Here is a 6,133-nt window from a genome sequence, read left to right as displayed (position 1 = left end):
AAAAATAAATAATCTCATAAAAACAGTTCAACATGATTAGAAACATTCTAGCATCAGGACCTTGTTGTAGTTTTTCTATTATCAATATCTGTTTTGAAATAAACATGTATACTTTAGGAGGATCTTGTGTGTGTGAAACTCATACTGAGTTACTGGGCTTTCAAGACTTAATTCCAGGGCGTTCCTCTAGGTCTACAGTCACTGTGACCTAGCATGCAGAATAAGCCTTAGAACAAAGGGTTTATGGTACCTTTGTTTTGATATTCTTTTACTTTGAGAACAATAATATTTGATAAAAGTTATGACTTTTAAGTTTTATCCATTAAATATATACTATAAATACTGAAGTGCATTCAAGTACATCTTTTCAAGCAATTGTATGCTAGCTTCAATAAAAAATAGAAGAAACTATCCATTGATTAACTGTAATGATTTTTATTCCATCTATAGTCCATAATCTCTAACAAATTAGAAAATGTCTACAGTGCATAAATTTAATAATAGGCCAAAGTTGCATAGAAATACATCAATTTGTGTGCCCGTGACCAATGGATTAGAGACGGTGACTGTTGCCACCATCCACAACTGGAATAATTTAACCAGGCAAAGCAGAGTGAAATTCCTCTTTTTAAGGAAAGTTTACTTTCAACTATTACTTCCACCTTTTCTTGGAACAGTATTTGATGGGAAGGAAAATTGGCTTCACTCATTTCATTCCAAATTAGTGATGAAGGGATTGAGGCTTCCTATGGGACAAAAACTATCTTTGTATTTCATGTCAATCAAAATTAACATAGCTAAATAAGTTATAAAATTTTGAAATGTTTATTATTCCTCTTTTACATTGTCTGCTTAGAGTTTAATGGTAAAAACAAGGGCCATACGAATGTTTGTTATACATTTGCTAGGGACCATTACATCACTTGGCAGATATTAGAATTTTCTCTTACAGATGTCCAGAAAAACACCTAAATGACCTAAAATTAAACCCTTTTCATTTTGTTTGCAAACTCTTTCTCAAACTCACTTCAAAGTACTTGGCTTTTTGTTAACTGGTACTTTCTAGAACAGCTAAAATGCCTTAAGATTAAAGCATGTATCTATACCTATTTTTCAAAGTGATATTTTTATAGGTAAATCAAGTTGCTAGATAAACATAAGAAACTATGTGATTTGAAATATATGTAGAAACATGAAAACAGTAACTTATGTAAGTCAGCCTAGCCTGTGGTTTTACTTGTCAATTACTCTGTTGATTTAGTGGGTTTACAGATAAGCATTTATCTAAGTCTTCTCTAACAAAAGAAAAAAATAAAGCATTCTCTGGAGATCTATCTATCTTAGACAGATAAATGTATTATATTATATTGACTATCTCTCTGAAATAGGAAAGTCTCAAACTACTGTAGCTAATCCTACACTGGACTAGCACAAAGTTATTCTGCTATTGATACTTTCTCATCTATAAATCATATTTGTAAAAAAAAAAAAAAACATAAAATGTGCAACTTCCACATTTTCTAGTTCCAACAAAACTTAAGCTGAAAATAGAGACTTTTATGGGGTGGGGATATGCAAACTAGGGCTAAGGCCTGAAGATCCTAAACATTTTTAATAATCACAACAAAACCAAAGTCAAGAACTTGATTTCACTGGGATACTAGTGATGTAAAAACATTCCTGAAGACTTCCAGGCATGGAAAGATACGAAGAAGAATGGTTTCCAACTTGTCATTTGTTTTGTTTGACTTACTTTCTATGAATTTTGTATCATATTATATGAATATTTCATGGCTTATTGATATTTAATGGCTTTTTTGGTAGTGGAAAATGGCACACTTGATAAGTTGTTTCTTTGTATTATACATATGATCCTGCATTTTTACAAACGACTTGCAAATGTTCTAAATCTCCTACGACAGGACAAAATACTTCTCACTTTTACAAATCAACCTATAACAAAACTAAATTAACACAAAATATTGTGGTATAAAAAAAGGAAATAAATTCATGTTTATCTTTCAGTACACTAAAACTAAACGCATATTGATTTTTATAAAATAAGTATACAATAACCTACAAAGTGAATTTACTTACTGACAAAGATTAGATAAAATTGTTGGCAAACCTTGAGCAGGGGTTATGCAGTTACAAAGTCACACACATGTCGGAAAGGTCATTTGTAGGTTCCACACAATGAAAAAGTTTGTGCAAAATGCTTGACTATGACCTTTCCAGGGAAGTTGCTAAAGAAAAGACAGATATTGCAGCAAAGGAGTCTCAGACTTCACTGGGGTCACTGAGTATGCTCAAATTCTGAAATAGAAGAGGAAGAAATTAGCACTTGCTACTTGTTTTCTTGTTTAGTCGCTAAGTGCGGTCCGACTCTTTCATGACCCCATGGACTGCAGCTGGCCAGGCTCGTCTGTCTATGGAATTATCCAGGCAGGAATACTGGGTTTGGGGTGTGTGTGTGTGTGTGTGTGTGTGTGTGTGTGTGCACGCACTCAGGCACTCTGTCATGTCTGACTCTTTGCGACGGCACAGATTGTAACCTGCCAGGCTCCTCTGTCCATGGAATTTTTTAGGCAAGAATGCTGGAGTGGGTTGTCACTTGCTCCTCCAGGGGCTTCCCCCGACCCAGGGATTGAACCTGCGTCTCCTGCGGCTCTTGCATTGGTAGGCGGATTCTTCACCACTGAGCCACCTGGGAAGCCCCACTTGCTACTGAAATTTAAGTTGATAACCGCAGGTAAAGGAACATTAGAAACTGAAGCTAGCTGTCTAGTCAGACGAAGAAAATGGGTATTCTCCAAGGCATCAGAGTATTGAAGTTTATAGCTCCAAGTGCCAGGTCAGACTGTTGACTTTGAAACTGGCTGTATCACTTACAAATGGTACAACTTCCCCGAACCTCAGTTTCTTCATTTCTAACAATAGGTTAAATAATAGTATCTACTTCATAAGCTTGTGGTGAGTTTAGTGAAGAAATATAGGTAAAGCTCTTAGCATAGTCTTGGAACATGAGCACTCAATGAATGTTCATAAGATATAATATTTAGTAGTAGTAGTAGTAGAAATAATAATTATTTCTACTTTAATTTTTTAATTTTTATTACTCTGTAAATGCATACTGTTCTGGTTGCATGTAATGAGGATGACCCAGGAAGACAATAAATGCTCTTCCAGGAATAAGGAAAGGCAAAACAATTCAAGATAAAAAAAAGAAAAATTGTGGGAAATCAAATTTCTAGGAATAGTTCTAAAATTAACCATACAGCCCAGTATTAGAAGATAACTTTGACACTTCAGACCATGTGAGTGCTGGGTTCTGTAAATAGTATTTCCAAAAATGGCAATATGAGCTTAGACTAAAGGGTATCAGAGCAGTTAAAAGCTATTTGGTTACATTTAGAGTTTTTGTATTTGACAGAGGTAGATTCCAACTTCAAGGATAGTGGATCCTGGAAGATGCATTTATTTTATAATCAAGCAGTTTGCAATTAATAGGTGATCACCAGATCCTTTAAACAGTGATATTGCTGGAAACTCCAAATTCTTAAACAATGTTCATGCATTGTCCAAAAAAGGAATGAAAAAATTTATTTGCTTGTAGCAGAGGACTCTGAGGAGCGGACACATTTTAATAGGTTTTAAGGTGCAAATGGGACAGTAGTCTAATATAAAAATCACAAAACCCTTGATTCTACATTCCAATTTTCTTATGATTCTGGCACACCAACTTGTTCAACTCACCTTATTTAGATGCATGTTACTTATTGCAGCAGACACTGATTAAAAAAAAATTGGTTTCTCTGAATCTAGGTTTCCACAGTATTTCATTGCTTTTATCAAGGAAGCTATAAGAAAACACAAGCGACATAAGGATTCATGGAGCAGCAGAAGGATCAGGTCCAGTGTTAGTCAAGGGTACTCCCTTACCTGTGCAATGGACCAAAGACACATCCACACTCTTGTTCTTACAGTCCATGTAAACCTGAAAGAATTAAAATAATACACTCATAATTAATTCAGGATAGCTGACAGGAAAAAATAAGAAGCTCAGAAGGGAGAATTTCTAGTTTAAAAAAAAAAAAATGATGTTGTATCACCAGGGGGTGGCACCGTAACACAACCAGGCATACTCTGACTCACTTCTAAAAGAGATGGTCTTAGCGAAGGAAGCTAAATGCCAGCAAGGCATTCACCTTTCATGTAACTCAGTTTTGCTGCTTACATTCTCCACTTTATTTAATAAAAATAAACACACCACCTTTCCCTCCTTGTAAGAATAATATAAAACTGTTTTCAACTGCCTCATTGGAAGTCAAGGACCCATTTGTGAAAATGATGAAATCTGCTTACTTTAATGTTTTGCTATTTATTTATATATTCACGGTGTCTCCAAACTCCATCCATGGATGGTAAATTGAAAACCTCACTACAATCAAAGTCAAGTTTGATCCCCACCTTCCATTTTTATGGTCCATTAAGATGAGAGATCCTAACTAATTTTCTTGGCATATTGCAGGGTCCTGCCTTCTTCAAGTCCTAGAAATTCTCAAGTAGTAGCAACTTAAGCAAACAAATACTTAAAATCCAGATCCTAGAACTAGTTATCCAGCTAAGATGTGGACCCAGAATTTGTCTATCTTTAAAGTCTATGTTCTTAACACATATCATAATTTACTGTAACCATAATGAAATAAACAGTGATAAGGAAACTAAAAGTGGCAAACTAATACAAAATGGCTGGTTGTATGTATACAGAAGCACAAGTGTCATTTTCTTCAAATTTATGCATCAGTTGATTTATTCCTTCATTCTATTGTGTAGCATTTTTAAACAAGACGAGATTTTTAAAATTTTCTTTCTTAGCATTCCCAGTATTTAGGTTATTTGAATTCCTCTGAACTTTCAACCTTAGATCTTAAACTCAGTGGGAATAGTTAACCACTTCCTCATATTTACTAACTCTAAGTCTTGATTTGCAGTATCTAGAGAAAGTAGCTAATAAATGCTGGAGTATATTCAAAAACAAAGTTTAAATACAGTTGGATAACATATATACATAATGGCTTTTCCCAGTAAATGTACAATCCTAGTCTAGTGTTTCTCAAAACACGAACCTTGGACAATAAGCAACCTATGTCGTTTATCATCCATAAACAACCTATGCTGTTTAAAATGAAGATTCCTGGGCCAGGACTAGGATTGAGAAATCTGTATTTTTTGTCCTTCCATTTTTATTGAGTTATAATTGGCATAAGGCACTGTATAAGTTTAAGGTGTACAGCATAAGGATTTGACTTGCATACAACCTGAAATGATGACCACGATAAGTTTAGTGAATATTGGTCATTTCATATAGATACAAAATTAAACAAATAGAAAAAAGATATTTTTTCTTTGTCATGAGAACTCTCAGGATTTATTCTCTTAAGAGAATTCCAATTGGAATTGGAATGCAAAGTAGGAAGTCAAGATATACTCAGAATAACAGGCAAGTTTGGCCTTGGAGTACAAAATGAAGCAGGGCAAAGAATAACAGAGTTTTATTAGGAGAACACTCTGGTCACAGCAAACACCCTTTTCCAAAAACTGAAGAAAAGACTCTACATATGGACATCACCAGATGGTCAATACTGAAATAAGATTGATTATGTTCTTTGCAGTCAAAGTTGGAGAAGCTCTGTATAGTAGGCAAAAACAAGACTTGCAGTTGAAGTGACTGTGGCTCAGATCCTGAGCTCCTTATTGCAAAATTCAGGCTTAAATTGAAGAAAGTAGGGAAAATCACTAGGCCATTCAGGAATGACCTAAATCAAATTCCTTATTGTTATATAGAGAAGGTGACTAGTATATTCAAGGGATAAGATCTGGTAGATGGAATGCCTCAAGAACTATGGATAGAAGTTCATTACATTGTACAGGAGGCATGACCAAAACGATCCCAAAGAAAAGTGAATGCAAGAAGGACATAAGCAGAAACACTCAGCTGTGTATGTGTTTGGTAGTGAAAGCAAAACTAGATGCTATAAAGAACAATACTGTATAGGAAACTGGAATGTTAGGTCCATGGATCAAGGTAAATTGGATATCGTCAAGCAGGAAATGGCAAAAGTGAACATCG

The 6,133-nt window shown here is 34.8% G+C and overlaps 1 long non-coding RNA gene across 1 annotated transcript; it reads right to left on the bottom strand.

Moving 5' to 3' along the window:
* Positions 1-2,289: 2,289 nt before the first annotated feature.
* LOC122432617 lies at positions 2,290-4,068 on the bottom strand. The gene is made up of 3 exons (XR_006266901.1): positions 3,943-4,068; positions 3,757-3,860; positions 2,290-2,316 (listed from the first exon to the last, which is right to left on the bottom strand). It is a non-coding gene; the product is annotated as an uncharacterized LOC122432617 (long non-coding RNA).
* Positions 4,069-6,133: the final 2,065 nt, after the last annotated feature.

This window comes from Cervus canadensis, chromosome 31, assembly GCF_019320065.1.
Source record: "Cervus canadensis isolate Bull #8, Minnesota chromosome 31, ASM1932006v1, whole genome shotgun sequence".
NCBI classification, from domain to species: Eukaryota; Metazoa; Chordata; class Mammalia; order Artiodactyla; family Cervidae; genus Cervus; species Cervus canadensis.
Note: the sequence above shows the minus strand (reverse complement) of the source record. Positions and strands in the feature narration are given on the sequence as shown.